Below are 23,915 nucleotides of genomic sequence, written 5' to 3'. Positions count from 1 at the left end.
GGAATAAGCTGAAACAATTCCTATAGCAACAATTCTTTTAAGTTTTCTTCATTGGAAATACTTTATGCATCTTTCCCTTACCAAAACTGTTCTAATGCACAATATATATACAAGGTGGCAATAAATTAACTTTTCCTCTTTGCAGGTATCTGTAGCTAAAACTAATACACGGAATGAGACCACATTTTATATTGAGACTTTCGAAGGCATGGGGAGATGAATTCCTCGAAAAAAATATTTAGTACCAAAATTCGCCGATAGGGGAACTTTTTGCGCTGGCGGAGCCGAAAGCAGTCAAATATTTGCAGGAAACGCAAGTAAAAAGGATTATGCAAATTTTACTGTGCGTACGTGACGTCTTGAAAGAGAACATAAAACGGGCTATGAACATCCAATCCGACTCCTTATGCTCAGCTGTAGAGCATGTCGCACACTGGAATGCAATTAGCTGTACACAAGAAAGGTCAGCATATTGAAAATTGTGTATATGGTCCAGGGGACCCTGATTCTGATGAATAAAACATTATTTCCTGTGAGTTCAATCGCTACATTAATTTCTGTGTCTCTCGCAAGTTGTTGTTTTAGTTTAATTATAATTATTATTATTATCATTGTAACGCGCCACATATCCAGCTGGAATGAGTGATGCGGCTGTCGCTTACACTGTCGAAATGTTATTATTCAATTTTATCTGCCTTTAATGAAATCATCCGGTTGTTTTCGGCTCCGCCAGCTCCAAAATGTCCCCTATCGGTGACTTTTGGTACTTTTTTTTGTTGTTGTTGTTGTTTCGCGGAAATCATCTCCCCATGCCTTCAAAAGTCTCAATATAAAATTTGGTCTCATTCCGTTTATTGGCTTTAGTTACAGATACCTCCAAAGAAGGAAAGTTAATTTATGGCCACCCTGTATTTTAAAGGTTATTAATCGGAGACCGAACAGAAAAGAATAATGCATAGTCGCACTTTTATTTTTTAAAACAATTCCTGCAAAAATTTATGAAGTATAGTTCGCCCACCGTTTGTAGATCTCTCCTTGGCATTTTGCCAAGAATAGTCGATTCATGCTGAAGTGGAGAAAGAAATGAAGGATGTACGAATTGGTTGATAACATGAGGAATCACGTGCTTTCTTGTCTGTCGCTGTACTTTTTTTTGTTGTTGTCGCTTTTTTGTATTATTTTTTATTATTAATTTGTATGATGGATCCAGTACAGTCAACAAGTTCTGTTGTTAAACGTCTCAGTAGCTCTTGCAAAAGAATATTGAATAATGTGCTGACATTCTGCGAAAAAGAATCGTCAGAAGGCCGTCTCCTTGTTCCCCTTTCTCAAGTCATAAAACGTGCAAGTGCAATTGCGGGCGTATCGGGGTCGACTGTTAAAAGAATTCGTAGGGAATCAAAAGGTGAAGGTAAGCCAATATTTAAATCTCCTAAAAAAAGAGCCAGAGTAAAGAAAACCATCGAAACCGTAGCTTTGAATGATTTTGATGTAGAACGTTATAAGAAGAACTATTCACGAATTTTATGTGGTCGAGAAAAAAAGTGTCAACTTTTCTGAAATTGATTCCTGTGTTTTAAAAAATGGATTTTTTACCGAATTTAAACTTACTATACAAAGCCAATTACCATAGGCAAATGAATTCTACGATCTTCGAAAAGTGGGCAGAAGAAAAACTGATTCCAAACCTTCCTAAAAATGGTGTTGTTATAATTGATAACGCTTCATATCACTCTATTCGATTAAACAAAATTCCAAATTGGTCTAATAAGAAGCAAGTTCTTATGAATTGGCTCTCTGCAAATAACATTTCTCATTCCCCAGATATGCGAAAAATCGAATTGCTTAATTTGGTCAAAAGAAGCTCACCCATAACTAAACTATTTAAATTCGACACGATGCCCAAAGAGCATGGATTCCTAGCTTTGAGGCTACCACCTTATCATTGCGATATTAATGCTATTGAGTATGTTTGGGCAGAAGTGAAAAGTTTCATTCGCCATCGCAACGTAACTGGGGATATTGACATGTCGAAAAGCTTCCAGAATAGGCGATTGAAAGTATTACAGTTCAAAACTGGGGAAAATATTGCTCTCATGTCACCTCATTGGAAAATATGTATTGGGACAGAGAAGGAATTATCGAAGAATTATGTGAACCTTTGGTGATCAGTTTAAGTGAAAGTGATGGCGATTCGGACACCGATTCAGATGATTATGAAGATTAAAAGGATTTGATAATGGTATTTTTTTCCAACATTTTTTTTTGCATTGGTTTGTTAAAAGAGTCACAACAAGTCATAAATAATTAATCGGTTTAGGACATTAAAGTATCTCAGTTCTCTCAACCGTAACTTTAGAATATCTAAGTTCATTCGAAAAAATTTCTGTTTTTCTGTATAATTATTTTTATTTTATTGAAAACTTTCTTAAAAATAAACTTAGTTACATTTTTGTTTTATGCTAAATCTTTTTAATTTTGTTAATGCTCTACGTACATTTTTCCAACTGTTATACAAGCAAAATAGTTACACTTTAAAAACTACAATGTTCGTAAAAGAAAAGCTAACTTTTCTGACCTGTAATAATAAATAAACACATCCCAGAAGACAGATTGATTACCCTATTATCGGAATGGATTCTCCTTTTTCTGACATGCACAGAAGTGTCGAGGGATCTCTAATCGGTGGGCGAACTATATACAGGCTAATACATTTATAAATATCCGTACGTATGGATGGTGACCCTTTAATTATCATACAGAAATTTAATAACTACTTGGATGTTGCTGAATTTCTTTTCAGTACATCGCTATCACATCATTGAAAGAAATTTCTTTCCTGTCGTACTTAATTTCAATTCGCTGTTTATTCAAAATGATGCGAAGGAACTGTAATAGATCGAAATTTCTATGGTCTGATGCGAACCAGTCATCATGCAGGAATTTTCAGATGATACAGCCAGTACTCTGCAGTCACTGAACGTTTGCTTTTGTTTTCGGGTATTGGTGGGCAGTTGTTAATGTGACGGCAGCGTAACTCGGTGCATAATTAAAATCTCTGTACCACCGAGTCAACGAATATACCTTGGCAGTACAGAATAAACGAACTCTTTACAACAAGCCTTCACAAAAGCAATGGGTAGTTAGCATTTCTTTGACTTCGGTAGAGCCTTCGTATCTGAAGTGGTAATAAGTTGCTGGAAAATAAATGCGTTCAAAGAATGCATAATTAACAGATATAATGCACGGGACTCGTAAGTTTTACTTGCTTCGGCCGTAATTCCAAAAGGTGCAACGACGTTTTGACTTCGGTGTCCTCCGAAAAACTGTCGGAGTGCCATATTTGTCTCTCCGATGAATAATTTAGTGATTATTAGATGCACATTGCTTCATAATATATTCATAACTATTATGTATATAAATTTGAAATATACTGTTCCCGTTATGGTCAAATTAAGTAGAGAAAATGAGGAAAATTAATTTCTTTGAATCGGCCGGTTCAACACACAAGCCAAACTGTGTGCTCTGTCACTTTCTTTCCTTGTTAGTTTGGCTTGTGTGTTGAACCGGCCGATTTTTACCAAATAATTTAGTTTCATATATATCTGATGAATACTGCGCGTCATGAGGTGGTTAACCCATCTCCTTAGTTGGTTATGTCTATCAAGGAGTGTATTCTTTGGCTGGTTTGTCTCTTTCGCATTTAGTTGAAAGTCCTTATAAATATTCTTAGCTGATGTGAATTTGAATATAAATCATTCCGAGCAGAAAGATATCTTCACTACTCAAGTGCGCTAGAGAGGTGCTTAAAAATTGAATTAAAAAAAAAAAATCTGGATTTATATTTTAAAATGCTCTTATTTTGCTTCTTGTTGCGAACTTGAAATAATTGTTAAATCAGAGAAATACTATTGTAACTTTTAGCCGATGATTGCATAGCATACCTACTCTCCAACCAACAACTTGTGAGTTTGAAGAATCCTATCGGGAAATAGATTGTGTGTGTGTGTGTGTGTGTGTGTGTGTGTGTGTGTGTGTGTGTGTGTGTGTGTGTGTGTGTGTGTGTGTGTGTGTGTGTGTGTGTGTGTGTGTGTGTGTGTGTGTGTCTTTAGAGACGAATTGCACCGCCCAATGTGAGATTCTCTGCTCATTGGAGACTTGAATTGGCTTGGGTAAAATTGGCTAGGGTTTCGAGAAACTACATATAACGAATATTTAAAATAAAATTTAATCAATGATCTTGATCAATGTGATTAAAAAATATCTCAGTAACTGCATGAACCAAATGAAATATAGTCGTTTTCGTTTTTATTGGTTGTCATCATTATATTACTGACAGATACTAAGTAACGTACAGTATATATGAGGCAGCACTGATTAATTTTCAGATCACAATAAATATTTATTCATCTATTAAGCCAGCATAATATTATAAAGCCGGCGTAGTTGGTCGAGTGGTTAGCGTATCTGCTCTCCAGAGAAAAGGCTGCCTGGATGTTTGTGATTGTCTATGAAAATACTAGTGGTGATAGTAGATGGCGTTGGTGTAGATGACGAAGGTACAACTACCTTATGTTTGGGGTTGGGGGAGGTGGTGGAGACGGAAAGCTGTCGAGTAGTACTTGAGACGGAGTACTTGTGATCAATATGTCTGGTATTTGTAAAACATTTGGTAGACACCGAATATATTCTGAGAGGACCCCATTGTTGGATAAAGATTCATTTTCTAATAAATGTGTTTAAAAATAAAACATCAAAGAAATTTCATTTGCATAGATCTGGTGTTAACGCTACGCATTTAAATATAATTTTTGAACCCACGCCCTATCTCCCATTGCTGTTTGCACTGCACTAGAAAAATATCAACCACAAATAAACAGAAATCTAGAATTTATAAGAAGCAAACATTGAGCATTTTATTTACATTAATGAAATATTAATACAGTGGAACACCTTAAACAATCAAGAAATTTCCCGGAATAACAAAAAAAATACGCTATTATTTGCAGATGATCAGGTAAGGAAGACAATTTACAAAGAGCAATATATAATTTAAACATTATAGTAGAACAGTTTGGAATGAAAATTTCCATAGATAAAGCCAAAACAATGGCATTTTGTGGAACTCCAGTTAGAAGCAAAATGGTTATTAATAATAAAATAATAGAACAGATAAATACTTTCAGTTATCTTGGATGTGAAATATCACATGAAGGAGAAAAAGGCAAAATTAAAAACTTCAAAATTTTTACAGATTATAGGTCTGATAAATAGAACACTCAACCCCAATATAGTTACAAAAAGAAACACGCTTGAAAATATACAATACTTTAGCAGTGCCCACATTATTATATGGCAGTGAAATTTGGTCAATAAACAAAGAATAGAAACAAGTGAAATAAGATTTATGAGAAGAACTGCACAATACACATTATTAGATCAAAAAAGGAACGAAGACATTTTAAAAGAACTAAAAACAAAATCAATGGAAGAAAAACTAAACAATTATAAATGAAACTGGATTGAACATGTAAGCCGAATGGCCAACACCCGACATCCAAAACAAATACTAAAATATAAGTCAACTGGAAAGAGAAGGCAGGGCAGACCTCAAAAAAAAAAAGGATATTGGATAGATATTGAGACAGGAACAAACCAATATGGTCTATACCCGTAATTTGTGTTATGATGATGACATTGAGTAAGGAAATACAAGGAAAATATTAAATCTAGAAAAAGAAACTGTTTTGATCAAAAAACACATTTAGCTGGGAACCTAAAATTACGGATTCATTGTAAATGCAATTTTATATGTTAAAAGAGCAACATTTGGGAATTCTATGTTGCTGGTTCAATTTCTCGAAAAAATATTGCGAAAAAAACGCATTAAAAACAGCATTTTAGACACACTGTTTCTAAAGAATACTAGCTGCACAGTCCCACCGAATGATGTAACTTTATTATTATACCACAGCGAGTGAAGCCATGTTCGAGGCTTTCTTCTGCAAAAGTTTAGTAACTGCTAGGAAGAGCTGAATCATCAGAGATCGGATTCTAAGAAATAACCTTCTTTATGTGCCTGTTGGTCCTGATCTCATTCCAGCTGTAAACCTCTAACTCTCCCTGCCTTCATAAAAACTGCAGCACTAACTTTAAGCTGACCAGCGGAACACAGAAAACATCGCTCAGCCGAATACAATGCTTCCGTAAACAGAAATCAGAACAGTCGATGGAAACTATGGCTTAGATGGATCAAACCGAAAGGAGAATGTCGCGACGGAGAAGGAAGTGTTGTGGATATGTAAGACAAGTGAGAAACCCAAGGATTTTGTGCCCACATAAGAAACAAAATAAGAAGAGTAGGTGAATATAGTAACAATCCGCCCTACAAGCACGTTGAGAAATGCAGAATAAGTAGACTTAGGAGGTGTTTGGATATAAAATATGACTTTCCGAAATATAAAAGAATCTACGCAGAATGAAGATGTAAATTTTATCTCGTACTCGAGCTCTTAGATCAAACCTGCACTTAAATTTTCCTGGTTAGTATACCACTGTGTAGTTTAGCATGTATGCAACACACAAAACTACAACAAGCTAACAAATGCCACCTGCAGTCACTTGATGGAGGTACTATAAAATTAGAACAAAATGCACTTTAATAAATTAAAATTTCCTATAATAATAACATAAATAATAAACTCATTATTATATTAAATCATTAACTATCGTATAGGATAATTTTTGGACATTTCGGAATTATTATTATTATTATTATTATTATTATTATTATTATTATTATTATTATTAAGAGCTCCAGGGAGTCAGGAACTCATCGAGGGAGGCCACATAAGGCCTCCCTCGATGTTGATTTCGAAAATGAAATAATGAAATAACTTTAAAGATATTTTGGGGTGATATCAAAGTACAAATCAGGTTATTTTCCCTGGCTCCCTATGCGGTGCTCAATCTTCACAGTATTTTTGCCATTTTATTTTGTGTACGTTAGCGACTACTTCAAGTACAATTTGCCAAAGTCGAGCCCTTCAGGAAACATAAATACCGAAGAACACACAATTTGCTGACATAATACACGCCTTTCATAGATGGCCTTTAGTTGCTTCTATCTTAATTCAAAACAATGACAACGACAGCTCATGTTGACACTTTTTTAAGTCATAGCATCACTTTTCATTACTGTAGTAATCGCTGATTACCGCTGCATGCTCATTTTGCTGGTAATGCATAATTTAAAGTTGTCCATCAGATACGAGGATGTGCTGAGAAGTTACGATAACCACCATGAAGGGATTCAGGAAGAACCATCAAACTTACACATCATTCTACGTATTCTCCACGAAGGATTATTCACTAGCTACAACAATTCTACATCATTTGCAATTCTCTGAGAAAAGAGTCTTTCCCTTGTTGCACAAACCAGTCGTTTTGTTCTAGGTGTTTATCAGAAATTTTCAACTCCTCCCCTTCCCCCTCGTAGACGTCCTTCATTACATAGTTTATATTCCCTTATTATTAAGCTTTCTTTTTGACTTTTAAATGTTGCACAAAATTTCTGACCGAAATCTTATCTGAAATCCAGGGTGAATTCACCATGCTTGTTGCGCAAGCTCATTAATTGAGAAAGAAGTAATATTTATTTCTTAATAAATGCATGCATTTATAAGCGTTCCATTTAGGCTTTTATTTTTGTAGACAGAAGCCGTCTTAAGCTTGCGCGGCAATAATTGAGCTTTGAGTTGTGTATCGAAGGCCGATGCTTGCTCGTCTAGTCAAAGCTACCTTGGCTTGCTCGGTTGTAGGAGCTTCCAGGTCCTCGCTGCAGCACTGTGATTTCATGCGCGCGCATAGCCAATTCCGCTCCCTTCACGTCGTCTTAAACACAGGGCCATACGCAGTCAACGTAGCTCTAGCCAGTGAGCTTCAGCCAGCTTTTACAAGTGTGCGTGTTGCTTGGGAAATTTAAGTTACAACCAACTTTTTATGAAGATGTTATTGACCAGTTCATAAAGAAGAACCGTAGGGTAGAATTTGTATTCAAGTAGCTAAATTGGAAAAGATAGAATATCATTTGTAAAATAAATAAATGTTGTATTTGTATGATTAAATGTACATAAAATTTTAAATATATAGTTTTAAATGGTCAGTAATTCATTATTCCCCTAATCAGACTTCAATCACACCTCTCATTCCCTGAATGATAACAAGAGCAAGCGTGAATTTCGCCCCCTGATGAAATCAGATGCTAGGGGAAAGTTTTAATGTATTTTTGAAGACCAGCAACCAGTTTTGAAGTACACTCGGGTCTCTTTTTATGCGGATCTTTTTTTATGCGGATTTGAAGTTATGCGGTATAGTACGCCTACAGATACAAGACTTTTCGACATTTGTGGGCATGTCGGCAGAAGGAGAATCCATTCCGATAATAGGGTAATCCAGCGTTTCCCAAACTTTTCCTACGACGGAACACTTCACAAATTCTGAAATTTTCTTGGAACACCTTGGTTATATTGTAATATATTAATTAATAATGAATTGCTAATTTAGCCGATTTATTATTATTAATTAATAATTAATTAAACCTAAACATTAAATTAATTTGTTCTGATTTTCATTGACATATCCTATTCTGATCACCAAAAATTTATAATATTATTATAAGTAGTTACGAGTGAATGCAGACTTTTTCTCCTGTGTGCTGGTAGTTTTCCCCTTTTGTATATCCTGGAGATTGCTTTGTAGGCTGGAGGTGGACGAATCACTATCTGTTGCGTCACAAACACCTTCAATAAGAGATTTCTTAACACCAAAATTAAACAAAGTCCCTTGTCTCTTATTCATATTAAAATTTAAATCTGTAGGCCTATTACTTTTAAGAAATCACGGCACCACGGTTTCGAAACAAGTATGTGGATAATGCCTTAAGTGACGATGATATTATTGGATATCGATTAACTTTAGATATTGTCGAAGATCCAGAAAACAAGAGTGAAGCGGAAGAAAAACCTGTCCCCCCCCCCTCACTGCAAATATAATTCGAGAAGGTCTTGAACTGTGCAATAAATTGGAAAATCATGTTCTTGTTAATGACACAAATTTTGAACGAGCCTTTAAATTCCAACGTGAGTTGAAGAACTGTGTGTCTGGATATCGCGAGGTGTGTAAAAAATTAGTGAAATCATCATCGCAAAGTTTAATCACTGATTACATTGTCAGAAGAAAAACATCAGCAGAGAACGAGGGTGAAGCTAATTCTGTTTGTGAAGAACCATTGCCTTTACCATACAGATCTGATGCGCTCACTATCTCTTCTGGTGACGAAAGTGATTTCGCACCAGTTCGCAAACGTTGCCGAATATTGTCTAATAGCGATGATAATTCTGATGACAAAATGTTAAAAAAAATTGTTACTTTTTCAATAAAATTAAATGAATAAAGCTTTAAAACAAACTTAGGCATTCTTATTTTCCTAAATTTTCATAACTTTTTTTATGGGATTTTAGGTTTATTTTAATTCATTGCTTCGGTTTTATGCGGTTTTAGAAAAGTATGGAACGTATCCCTAATTTTCAACGTAAGTTAGGCCTTTTTTCTGCGATTTTTTATATGCGATTTTCTGTGGAACGTATCTACCGCATAAAAAGAGTGTATATGGTATTATATATAAAATACCATATACCCGACTGTATATGGTATTTTAACTACTTTAAGAGCTGGAGTGTAATGTATTTCATGTACCTTTTGAAAATCAGTATTTTGTAGTGAAAGTATATTTGAGTACTTTGCCTTCTATATGAGTATGAAGTGACAGCTGGTCTCTCTCTCTCTCTCTCTCTCTCTCTCTCTCTCTCTCTCTCTCTCTCTCTCTCTCTCTCTCTCTCTTTCTAATGTTCATCCACATATGCGATAATCGATCTCTTCGTTTTTCCTATACAAGCAGCCTATGACGTAGACTGTGCCCTGTATACCCCACACAACATATCCATTAATGTCTTTTGACAATCTAGATTTCCTTGAGACTTACACAAGAAAACAAGAGCCGTTCTAATATTGCAGTTTCGTGATATGTTGTGAAGCGTAAGCAAAACGGGACATTGTGCTCATAAAGAGAATGGGAAAGTCCTGAAATGTTTTTTTTTCTGTTGTTAGCATTCTGAGGTAGTTTGAGCCATCGTATAGAAGTGCACTGTATTTGTCAGTCCAGAACAAAACTTCTGCAGTATCTTTGTGACTTCTTATTACGGAAATCTTCTTTGAAAACGATCCTATTTATTTTTTTATGAATGTTTCAATTATCCTCTCTTTTATCCAGAACGATAATGTGATAATATCACTTAGCATAAGCATCTACCTAATCAGTCAGTCGGCCAGCATCAGTTTGGTAATAAATAACATAAAACGAATTTAACTGACGTATGTATTTTTATTAGTATAAAATGTTCGCCGTAGTATCAAGGACTTCTTCAGTATAACTTTCAAATTAAACAGCAAGAACAAAACCCAGTTATTGGTATTATTTCTGGGAAAATTCCCATGTTACTCCTCTAAAAATAAACTATTATTTTTTGAGGGGAGAAGAGGGATTTAAGGGAAAAAGTCAGGGGTGGGAGTGACGGGGTGTGAGCCGTTTCGACAACAGTCGTCTTCAGAATTCGTGGGAGAAGTGGATGCTATATATAATTATATATATTATTAAATTATCCCTCTTATAGGAAAAAATATTTCCTATAAGAGGGATAATTTAAGTCCGTTATTTCTGTATAGATTCGTTCGATGTACAAGGTCTCACAACTCTCTTTTGTATAAACGTTTGTTCCAAGAGATTATGACATATGGAGAATCTTCATTTTCTTTTAAAGAAATCGGTGTTTGATGGTGATAATTGTTTCCAAGTCCCGATTGCTCTTCCTCATGGAACTAAACGTAGTCTAAATGTTGATCACGAAGCTGGATTCATTGCTTCATAGTGCTCCTGCCCAACACTCTGACCACCACAAAGACCGGATCTGTATCCCATTGACAATGTATTGGATATGATAGAAAAACATCTGGGAGAAAAGTCCTCTTCCATCAAATGTAAGCCAGTTAAAAGACTGTCTTGTATGTTGTAGGCGTAGATGCAATCCAACATCTTGTGGAATCAATGCCAAACCGCATATGTGCTGTAATTCGGGGTAAAGGAGGTCCAAGATGGTATTAAATACAATTTTTGATGAATATTTATGTATGTATGTTTTAAACGATGCGTATATTACATATATATAATATTGATATCATGATTATATAATCATGACATTTCATTATTGTTATTTAAATGTGTCTTTTATTGACAAATAATGATGATTTGATTCTTATTTCCAAAATTTATTTAAATTTCAAATTTCACCACAAGAATCAAACAATCACTTGATTTTTTGCAATCATTTGACAAGAAAATATTACAAAGAACATTCAAACCCATTTAGGTTTTTAGGATTTCGTTATTTCGATTTTTTAGAGTGAATACGGAGACTGGTATGGCCACGAGGAGAGAATAATATATCTCTTACGGGTGTGTTTGTTCGCCGGTATACGAGGGGGGTCTGAAAGGTTCTCGGCCTAGACCATAGATGGCAACACTATGGGCAAGATTTTTTTTTCTAAGTTGGTACATCTGTCATAAGCATCCATGCGAAATTGCAAGTCTATCAAGTAGTTTGCTTTGTACAGCTGTCTGAAGCAAAAGTATTGTCTGTACCCCTTGAAATGGATAAAATTGATTTTCGTGAGTTTATAAAATTCTTTGTAAAAGAAGGTTTAACGCAAAAAAATTCCTTCAAAGTTCATAAAAGTTTATGGGCACTCTTTTCCTTCGTTTTCAACAATTACGAAATCGGCTGCGATTTCAAACGTGGCCGTACCAGCCTTGAAGATGATCCACGTGAAGGACGTCCAAAAAGTGTAACAACACCACAAATTATTGATCAAGTGCACGATATGGTATTGGAGGACCGGCGAGTCAAAGTGTGTGAAATTTCTGGGACTATAGGCATTTCAAAACAACGTGTAGGATATATTTTGCATGAAGAATTGTGCAAATGAAAAAGCTTTCTGTAAGATGGGTGCCGTGCTTGCTCACAGCAGCTCAAAAATGCACTAGCATGAAAATCTCTGAACAGAACGTTTTAACAAGAATAAAACTGATTTTGTGCGTCGATTTATTACTATGAATGAGACTTGGATTCACCATTACATACCAGAATCCAAACAGCAGTCAAAACAGTGGACCTGTTGTTCAGCGCCAAAGAAGACAAAGTCGGTTCCATCAGCAGGAATGGTCATGCCATCAGTGTTTTGGGATGCTAAAGGCATTTTGTTTATTAATTATCTTGAAAATTGTAAAACAATATCCGTGTAATATTATTCTGATCTTTTAACCAGACTTGACGAAAATATTTCTGAGAAAAGACCCAGTTTGCAGAAGAAAAAAATCATCTTTCATCAGGACAATGCACCTGCCCACAAAGGTGTTTTGGCAATGAGAAAATTAAGGGTTCTGCACTATGAATTGTTGGAACATTCACCCTATTCCCCAAATTTTGCTTCCTCTGACTTCTATCTCTTCCCAAAACTAAAACTCTTCCTCGCTGGTCAGCGTTTTTCTTCGAATCAAGAGGTGATCGCAACTGTAGAGGGGTATTTTGCAGATCTTACTGAGAACCACTACAGGGACGGGATAATGGCGCTGGACCATCGGTGACATAAATATATTAGTTCTTAAGGGAGATATGTCGAAAAATAAAAATTATTTTGAAATTATAAATTCGTTTTTTCATTGTTTAGGCCGAGAACTTTTCAAACCACCCTCATGTATGGCAAAATATTATTAATCTCTATTTCTATTATTTTAGAAATAAAGATTATTTAAACATAAAATAATTATTTTCAACTGTTAGTGTCTCCATTGGCACATTCAGTAATGCCAAATGTTCGATTCTGGTCGACTAGAGAAATTTTGTTTCTAGGGCTTTTTATTCAGCAGATTCTTTGATTTCATAGGACTCAGAGTTAACATACCATAGCGCACACAGTATACAAACCAACACTATGCTAGTTACGATAGAAATACGAAATAGTAGCAGTCAGTATATTGTCGTCTCATTCATGTAATTACTTGGGAAAAATATGTATACAGATATGTCGCAGTGGTACTGGATGAAATCCCTGAAAATACTGGTTTCCTAAAAGTTAGGACTACATGAGTACAGCGCACTTCCTTTAGGGAAAAATAAATAAACACTGGAGGATTTCTTTGACAGTTTTAAATCGTTACTTACCATCGCAAAGATTGTGGTCGATATTTCAGTTTAATAAATAAATAATTCGGTCCAGTCTACAGCAGACAGAAATGTGTTGTGCTAGATATTTTGCAATCTGGAGGGTCCTGTATTATTTTACAAATCACACTTGAATCTCTGTTCGTTGTTTACTTTATCTGTGTTCTACCTAACTGATCAGAATTTATGAAAATACAAAGAGATAAATCCCAAGGGATTTCTTCAAAGAGAACAAAAACAGCTTTTTTCTTCTTCTTGCTTTTCTTTTTTTTTTTTTAAGTATTTCACATTCTTTGTTCCTATGATGTACTTTCTCCTGACACTTTCTCATCCATCATTATCGAAACCTGTTTGCTCGCTACGAAGATCACGATAGCCCGAAGACACCTTTATTCTTCGAGTTTTGCTCGTTTCACACTTAGTTTAAACTAAAGAGACTCGCATAGAAAAAATCGCCATGGAAGATAGAATATATCAAAACTAAGTTTCTAAGTAAAATAATACAGGAAAGCCTTTGAACTGGTGAAACCAATTACTTACGAGTGATACAAATAAATCCCCCCCTCCCCTTCCAAAAAAAAAAAAAAAAAGGATACCCGTGGGTTATAGATTTAAAATTTTCTTTCTACATTTTATCGCCATAAAGAGAAAACATTTAGAACGTATATATTTAAAAAAAAAATTAAAATTGGAAGTGTTTAACTTAACGAAGAGTTTTGACAATATCATTGACCCGAAGAAAGGATGGCAATATATTATATTAAATCAAAAATTACATAAGCTAATAAGGACGTATTCGAACTAAAGTACTGTAATATTAATAATATTTTTATATACTGAGTTTGTATACATTACGAATACAGTTTAACCCTGCAGAGGTCGCGGCTGATCCGACAGATACAAAGAAATTGTTTAATATAAATATTCTTACACATATCCAGTGAGCTTGGATGGATGATTCTAATGAAGGAAGTATGTTGACTGAACCAGAATCAAGTCACTCCACGAATACAGAGAATGCTGCATCTCAGGATAATACTCCGCAGTTTTTGGAAACCAACACAGAATTTCAAACAGTCAAAAAGAAAAGGAAAATCTCCTCTACTGCAGATACACCCAAAACAGTGGAGATAGAACCAGATAATGTAATTAAAGAAAGGGTACCCCCAGTCGTCCTAAGGGCCAAGGAGCACTGGACGTCCGTTGCATCCACACTGAAATCTTCAGATATCACCTTCATTAAAGCCACAAACACAGAAGAAGGGATTCGCATACAACCTAAAACATCATCAGATTACAGAAAAATGACCAAACTTCTAGACAACAATAATTTGCCATACCACACTTTTGCACTCAACAGTGAAAAAAATTTAAAAGTAGTGTTAAGGGGAGTAACTGAAACATTACAAATAGAAGACCTCACTGCAGACCTCCAACTTAAGGGATTTAGCCCAATTAAAGTCAGCCGAATGCGGAGAGCTGATAAAACACCCTACCCCCTAATTCTGGTGGAAATAAGCAAAGATCAAAAACATATATACAATCTCCAAACCATCTGTGATCTAGTCATAAAAGTTGAAGCATTGAAACATAAATCAACTACAACCCATTGCCATAGATGCCAGAAGATTGGGCATGTCCAACGATGCTGCAAGGCTGAATTTCGTTGCGTTAAATGTGGTGGCAAACATGCATCAAATGAATGCCATAAACCTCGTACACTTCCAGCAAAGTGTGCAAACTGCGGAGGACCACACCCTGCAAACTACAGGGGCTGTATAGCATTTCCTCAAAACCAAAAATTACAACTCAAAACCAGTAAACCTCTTCAAGAACAAGCGTCTTCCCATCAAACCATAGTTTCCACAACGGATGGAAGATCGTATGCTGAAGTTACAAGATCAACCTTCCAAAAGGACCCAAAACCAAAGCAGTCACAGCAAACCAACAAACCTATCCTACTGAACATAACAAGCCACTTAGGTGAAATGCTTGCTGAACTCCAACAAACCAACCCAACTCAAGAAGCCAAAGATATCATCTTAAGGCATACACAATCACTCTTTATGGAAATTCTTAATGGATAAATCTAAAAGAAAACCGAAATCATTACAAATTGTTTCATGGAATGCAAATGGTTTATCTATCAAATTACAGGAGCTGCAGGAGTTTGCAGCAGAAACTCAAGCAGACATCATCCTCATAAATGAAACACATCTTCGTCCAAGTGACAAAATCAGAATCAATAGTTATAGCACTTATCGTACAGACAGATGCTTTGCTAGAGGTGGAGGCACTGCCATCTTTGTGAAAAGTAACATAAAACATAATTCAATAGCAGAACCCCAAACAGAACACATGGAAACTACAGGAATAGAAATACATATGGAAAACACAAGCAGCATTATGATATATGCAGCCTACAACCCCCCAAATAAAAAACTCCTTGAATCTGACTTAGAGGTGATACTAAATAGGCAGAGCAGTGATTATAGCCGGAGATCTTAATGCCAAACACTCAGTCTGGAACAGCAGAAACTCAAATATTAATGGAAGAATACTCAACTCTTACACCACTTCAAGAAATATAACAGTAATAGGACCCACTGAACCCACACATTATGGAGCTACCGGTCGTCCTGATGTACTAGATATAGCTAAATTAAAAAACATAGCGCACAGCTATCAGATACAAGCAATCAACGACTTAAGTTTTGATCATAACCCCATCATATTACAACTAGGCACCATACAAGATATAACAGAAAACACCACCACATTTATAAATTGGAAACAACTTCCCTCAGCCTTCCAGGAAAACCTTGGTCCAATACCGCATATAACATCTGCTGAAGATGTAGAAAAAGGAGTGAAGACTCTTGAAAAACAACTGCTGACAGCTATAACGCAGGTAACAAATATAACCAAATGTACACCATCAAATAAACTTCCACAGGATATAAAACGTCTTATCCAAGAGAAAAACAGATTAAAAAGACAATATCAGAGAACAATGGACCCAGCGGATAAACAAGCAGTCAATAGAGCAACAAACCAGGTTCGATATGCCCTAAAGGACCATCGTAACCAACTCTGGAATAACAAAATTCTCCAATTAAACACAGAGGATCAGTCAGTATGGAAAATGATGAAATCACTCCGTTCAAAGCGTTTTACATTTCCTCCAATCCAAGGTGAATCTAATGTTGTCTACAACGACGAGGAAAAAGCTGAAGCATTTGCTGACAGTTTAGAAAAACAATGCAGCCCCAATTATATCAATACAGATATAAATTTCATAAGTAAAATTCACACCCAAGTGCGTAAAATAACTCAAAATGCCTCATTCCAATCCAATAACAAATCCGTGTCACCAACAGAAGTATATGAGATTTTAAGAAAACTAAATAACAAAAAGGCTCCAGGTCCAGATGGAATAACAAATAAGGTACTCAAGTTACTTCCTCGCAAAGGGGTTATGCATCTAGTAGCCATCATTAATGCCATCCTCCGGCTAAATTATTTCCCACAACGATGGAAAATTGCCGACGTTTTCCTAATCCCCAAACCTGGGAAAAATACACAGTTTCCTGAAAATTACAGACCAATCAGCCTTCTTTCATGCATAGGTAAAATAGCCGAACGTGCTATTCTCACACGGCTTCAAGAGGCAACAGATATCAACCATATAATTCAAGATGAACAATTCGGCTTTAGGAAATATCATTCCACAACGCTACAAATTTACAGAGTTATCGAACATATAACCCAAGGGTATGAATGGCACCAACACACTGGTGCAGTTTTTCTAGACATCACTCAGGCATTTGATAGAGTATGGCATCATGGACTAATTTTTAAACTACACGAAGTTGGTATTCCATTGCCACTAGTGCTACTTATCAAATCATATCTACACAACAGAAAATTTAAAATAAAACTCAACGGTATCAGATCCACAGAGAGGAGAATCACGGCCAGAGTACCTCAAGGCTCTCTACTCTCTCCCCTACTCTTCTCCATATACATGGCAGATCTCCCCAAACTGTCTCCAGCTATCACCGCTCTGTATGCCGATGATACAATCATTATAGCCAGATCCCTCCGTCCACACCTGGCCACAATCAAGCTGCAGAGAGCAGTCAATGAATTGGAGGATTGGTACACCAAGTGGCGTATCGCAATTAATCCAAACAAAAGCTCTGCAGTACTTTTCACCAGACGTAAAGCAGAACCGAATACAAGCATACAAATGTTTGGTAAAATCATCCCTTGGCGCAATTCTACCAAATATCTGGGAATTCATCTTGATAGACGTCTAAACTTCAAGTCACATATGGATAGTGTTGCCACTAAGGCAAGTCAGACTATAGCACAGCTATATCCACTTTTGAACAGGAACAGCTTCCTAAGCATAAGCAACAAAATCTTACTTTTCAAATCGGTAATCAGACCGCAACTAACTTATGCCTCTCCAACCTGGGGTCACACGACTAAAAGCAACATCAACAGACTTCAGATAATACAGAATAAATGCCTAAGAATGGCATTTAATGCCCCATGGTTCATCAGAAACATCCAGTTACATCAAGAAGCCAATCTTCCAGATATTAAGACCTACATGACAAGCATTGCAGAGAAATTCTTCACAATCACGGATAATCACCCAAATCAGTTAGTTCGACAGGCAGCGGACTACAAGCCCTCAGATCGTTTCAAACATAAAAAACCGAAATCCTCCATCGCAAGAGAAAGCTGATACAGCCTCAATGCTCACAATGAGCGGGTAAATTACCCACAATAATCTCATCACTCACAATCTAAAATCCAGATGAAGGGATAAAGAGTCAAGGACTCAGTCCATCAACCAATTAAGTTCAAGTTCAAGTTCAAGTGAGCTTGGAGGTCATGAGTAGCTGCGTATGCATATATTACGAGTGATATTCCATACTGTTTATGCGGTCAGTTTTGGTTTAATACTCGTTATGTAAAGGTGCGTGATAGTTCGTAGTAAATTGTATCTGAGAGATACAAATATTTTAAATGTTTGTCGGGAAGAATAACTATAATATTTTGAACTTTATTTTTTTTTCTGAAATCTATTTTCATCAAACAATAGCAGTGTTGAGTCGAACAAATTGTGGACATTGGTACAATGCTGATTTCAAACATGATTTTCGGCCAGACTACTTCCTTGTTAGAACATTGAGCTTTAAGAAAAATTGCTCGGGATAAGCAAATTATTGCATGGAGAGGAGGGTGTATCTTAAAAGCTATTTTTTCCTTCTGCAGATAGGAAAAGAGCCCTGGAGTTGGCAGAAATAAATTAACATCAGTTCTTCGAAACATGGCATTAACTTGAAATGACTGTTATAAATAATTAATCCTCAAAATTCATGTTTAGTTTTTGTACGAAACAAGTACTACCATCATTACGTTTTATGATCTATTTTACTCAAGTTCAGGTTTGCAGAGTTCTGTTATAGTGTACCATTTGCCAAATTAAAAGATGTCACGTACGAGTATCTTCCAAAGAGGGGATCACCCTTCAGTAATCTGTGATTTCCCAAGTAGATCAGCTTATTAGAAAACAAGGATATTTCACTGCTAGTAACTGCCAATGATTATGTCTGCTAAAGGATGAGTTGTTACGTTTAGTTTGTCTATTTTGCTGAATTAAAAATTCAAATTTTGAATTTCCTGAAGGAAATCGTTGCCATCTCTGTATGATGCTCGTTAACCCACCTTCATTTCGGCATGTATATTTTCGGAGAAGAAAATATACATGCCGAAAATGATTTAAATTTTGGCAAATTCGTCAAAGTTGTTGTTTGGGATTAAGACTTGAGAGGATAAAAATTTCAAAGAATTGCTTGTATTACTTGAGTCTCACCTCAGGAAAGATATCACAAGAATGGAGAGAATATGTGAGAATATAGTTCGTTGTACAAGTGTGGTGCAAAAACCGATGCGTCCAACTACCGACCCATCAGTATATCTGGAATGGTGGTGGAGGTGGTAGTAATAGTTAAGATTTTCGAGAAATGAGCAAGAACTGGTATACAGAAATGAATTCACAGGAAAACTATACTTTGCAAGAAGCGCCATGTTTCTGGAAGACTGTCTATAAGGAGATCATTTTTTATCCTGTTGTTGGTTTAGAGTTCATACTGCAGTTTTAAGGCATTTACTTCTTAGCGCAGTTGCAGTTGTCTTTTTTTGACGATCGGCAGAACTTATTCTACAGAATTATTATTAAACTTGATGAAATCCATGCATTATAATCAAAGCCGAATGTAGAATTTATGAAAGTTTCGTAAAAAATAAGTTGACCAGTAAGCTCTCTAAATACACTTATCAGTATTCACGAGTTGCCTTAGCGCGGTGAGTGTATTCCCGTAATCACACTGGTCAACTTATTTTTACGCCAACGTTCATAGTTTCTAAATTCGGCTTTGAAATAATGTTGGATCTAATATCTACTTTACTTATATAATTTTGCATCACCGAACTGAAGCCTTTTGGCTCTTTATTTAACAAATATCCATATAGTATTTTTGGCAGTCTTCTATTGTACATTCGCTTTAGATGTTCCAATCATTTTTGTTTATATTTACTTATATAGTAGTTAATTGTAAAATTTCTTCATTTGCTTCATGGTTCCATTTGGTATATCCAGTTGTTTTTCTTAGAAATTTCATCTGTACTCTTTGAATCCGTTTTTCATTCTTCTTTTTTATCGTCCATGTTCACTTCCGTATAATAAAGTTGGTTTAAAATAAAACTGATGTTTTGCTGCCAAGGATCGCTTAAATATATTATATATTATGCCGTTTAGTTTAACAAAATTTGATATGCGTTCTTCATTGTGATATTTCGTCAGAATCGACTGCTATTTTATTTCGTGTATATATTTCTTGAATAGGCTTTAATTGCTGGTTTATATTTAGATCGGTTAATATTTAAAGTAATTTTTGCCTATTAATTTTATCAAAAGATTTTTCATAATTAATGGAGTAATAATTGTCCATTTTTCCTCTGGTAATCCTCAACTTGGTCAATTCCTTAGTCAAGCACAATGAACAGAGTGTTATTCAAGAGAAACCTGTTTTCAGTGCGCCACTTCTCTACTTATTATTGTGTACTGTGGTAGAACTAGAGTGATACTGCGAACACTCACACATGGTTAAAAATAGCGACTGTTATGACTAAATAAACACACGTAAAACCACAGTAATAGCTTTTTTTAATACGTAAATATTTCGAACTAAGTGTCTTAGGGCATCGTCAGTACAGTTGAGAACATATAATCGGTTTAATTTCTTTATATAATCGGTGACTCTTATGGATGCACGTATGTAGCAGACAGTTGATGATCGAATTCTTTACTAGAAGACATGATCCCGATGGAAATTCATACCTGTCTGAAAATGTGTATTAAATACGATGCTGTTGACATGAGCACGCTTATAGTGAGGACACTGTTTTGCAAACAAACTGAAAAAAATTCGTGAGGAGCTCCGAAATCAGAATAAGGACTCTGATTCTGATTTCGATTCTGATTCAGCATACAGTATCTCACTCAGTGATGGCAAAAGTGTATAAAAAATAATGTGTCGAAACTAACGACAAATGCTATAAGACCACCGTCTTACTTATTGAAGACCGGATTATGTAAAAAATAAATAAACCAATATTCAATAAATAGATAAAATTAAAAATAATGAAATACATTGAAAACGTAAGTTTCCGTGGTTTAGCAGTTCTGTGCGAAGTTTTCGATATTGAGACCACATTATGAGGTAAATAAAGAGTTGAATTTTTAAAAAAAAAATAAGCAAAGAAAACCCAGCAAGTTTTGTAAGTCGTCAGACTCACATCATCAGAAGTACTAGTACAAAAATGTTTTACACAACAAAAGATTATAAACAATTAATTAATTAGATGTTATGATAACTCACAACTTCAGGGTTGTAAAGATAAAGCGTCGTTCTTGACATTTTTGGCAGATCGGATTACTTCTGACTTCAATAGTCATCTTGTTCGGCGTGTATTACTTATTCGTGAAGAAAAATGCACGAAGTCGTCAAATTTTGGCGTCCAGTGCTTCGCACTGAATTGGATGAGTTCAAGTCCCCATTGTGCCCATTTTTTGGGTGTTGTCTTCAGCACATGTGACCTCTTTTTATCGACTTTCACAATGAAGATGGTTCTCTCCGAAACACCAGTCAACTTGCTCACACTCTCCACATTCCCTTCCTTGATCTTGTCAAAGTGTGAAGCTCGCAGCTTCGCACGATATTTTCCCATGAGAGTTTCGAGTAAAAAATCTGGAGGGTCGCAATCAAAACACCAGTCTTATCCGACATGTTGTTTGTTCTAATTTTGAAATGTCGACATGACTACGGAGCAATGTGATTGGTCAAAACGATCAGACATATTATTTAGTTATTTATTTATTTTCGGGTTTTTTACGTAGTAACTTTTAAACATTCTGTTTAATTTAAAAAGACTAAAAACGCACATAATTTTATGTTCAAACGATTTTAATTATTTTGCATTCTAAGAAGGGGCTATTTTCTGATGGTGAAATACACCGTTTTTCGTGAGGAAGTGATTTGCTGCAATCTTAAAGTGGAACAGGGTATAGAAGCCTATCTTCTTCTATCTGGTTCTATCTCTGGCCATTTCTGTCATCTCTGAAACACGATAAATATGATATTTCCTTCAAAGACTTGTAGCCAAGTTCTGTTTGGTCTATTATTGATTGTCTTTCTCCTACGATTCCATTCAAGACTTTAGCAATTCCATTCCATTTGGCAATTGAAAGGACCTTCTCTGGAGGAGCCAAGAAGTTTATAAGTGATCGAATAATAATGACTAGATTATATTCAAGATTATATTCTGAAGAAGTTGCTTTCTGAAAAATTACAACTGTGTTTAGAACAATGTGCCTGTATAGCCCTGTGGAAATGGCATTGCTTCTGCAATGCTAGGTTGCCTGAAAAAAATATCATTATAAGTTTGATTCTAGTTGACAACTAATGGCCCACTTGTTTTAGACCTTTCCTTGATCTCTGGCAAGGCAAGTAGGATTTTCTCAGAAACTCGGGATTTTAACCCCACATCTAAAATTTTGAACTTACACGGTTACAAACGATTATCTCTCTCACGCGATACAGGCAGTAATAAGAGAGTTAAGATTCAGGGTCAATAAATGGCGGTATCTGTCTGTCGTACTTTCCCCGTTAAGTCAAAATTAAGATTCATTGATGAAGTGAGCTCATTGACAGGGAAGACTGAATAATAGAGAATAGATGTCCACCTTTCTTCAAAAAATTAGTTACGGTTAAGGGGTTCCATTTATTTTCTTTCTGAATAAAAGATTCTAGAGGATTTTCTTAATTTTGTTTAATTTTTATAGAAGAAATACTGAAGCAGCACATAATTGTTCTTATGGATGACGTGCATGCTAAAATTGGTGAAAGAAATAATGAAGATGAGAGAACAGTCGTAATAAAGCATGTGATCAAAGAAATGGGAATGGCCAACTACAGATAGCTTTTTGTGAAATTAATATCTTGTTATTAGATAAAGTTTATCTTAACATAAAGAAATATATAAAATTACTTGAATATCACCATGGTAAAAATAATAACCAAATTGGTCACGTTGCAACCAAAGGTGGTTCTGAAAGCTCACTCTTAGATATCAGAGCAAGGCGAGAAGTTGGTATACAATCTAATCAATGATTAAATTAAGCTACATAGGAATAAGAATTAAAAAGCAAAACGGACAGATACGATTAAATTAAAATGGTGGACATCAAGGAAATCTTTTCTTATAAGAGAATGAACATGAAGTAACAGGAAATTCTTTGGATACTAAAAAATCATTCACCAGAATGAAATAATTAAGTACCGATTTAAAACATTTTACAAAGTTATTTTTAATGGCATACTACACTACTTCCATGTACACTATATATACTATGTTCCAAATTTTTACTGCCAAAATTTATGTCGTCTGCTATAGTACGCCCACAGATTCGAGACCCTTCGACACTTCTGCGCATGTCACAAAAAAGGAGAATCCATTCCGATAATAGGGTAATCAATCCGTCTTCTGGGATGAGTTACTTATTATTACATGTCGGAAAATTAACTTATCTTTATGATCATTGTAGTTTTTTTTAAAGTGGTAACTATTTTGCTTGTATAACAGTTGGGAAATTTTATCTATTAAGCACGTGATTTCGCGTGTTGGCGACCAATTCGTACGAATCAGTCATTCATTTCTTTCTCACCGTCAATGATAACGTCCAAGAGTTAATTAAATCTTATTCCGAAGAATTGAGTGATTCCGACCTGCTAAATTTAGATGCACAGCTGGAAGATCCCGAAGAATATGAAGAAAACTTAATAACTGATAGTCAGCCAAAAGAGATTTCACAGAAATAATTTGAAAATGTTATTCGTGCAATCAAAGTTTTTAAGCAGCAATGCATGGAGGCTGACCCTGATGAAGAGAGAAGCAGTAAAATTTGCAGAAGAGTAGAAGAGGCAATAGGACCATACCGTC

Source organism: Typopeltis vanoorti, chromosome 12 (genome assembly GCF_054136105.1).
Source record: "Typopeltis vanoorti isolate ZY-2024b chromosome 12, IOZ_Tvanoo_1.0, whole genome shotgun sequence".
Classification (NCBI taxonomy): domain Eukaryota; kingdom Metazoa; phylum Arthropoda; class Arachnida; order Uropygi; family Thelyphonidae; genus Typopeltis; species Typopeltis vanoorti.
This window is presented reverse-complemented; position numbering follows the sequence as displayed.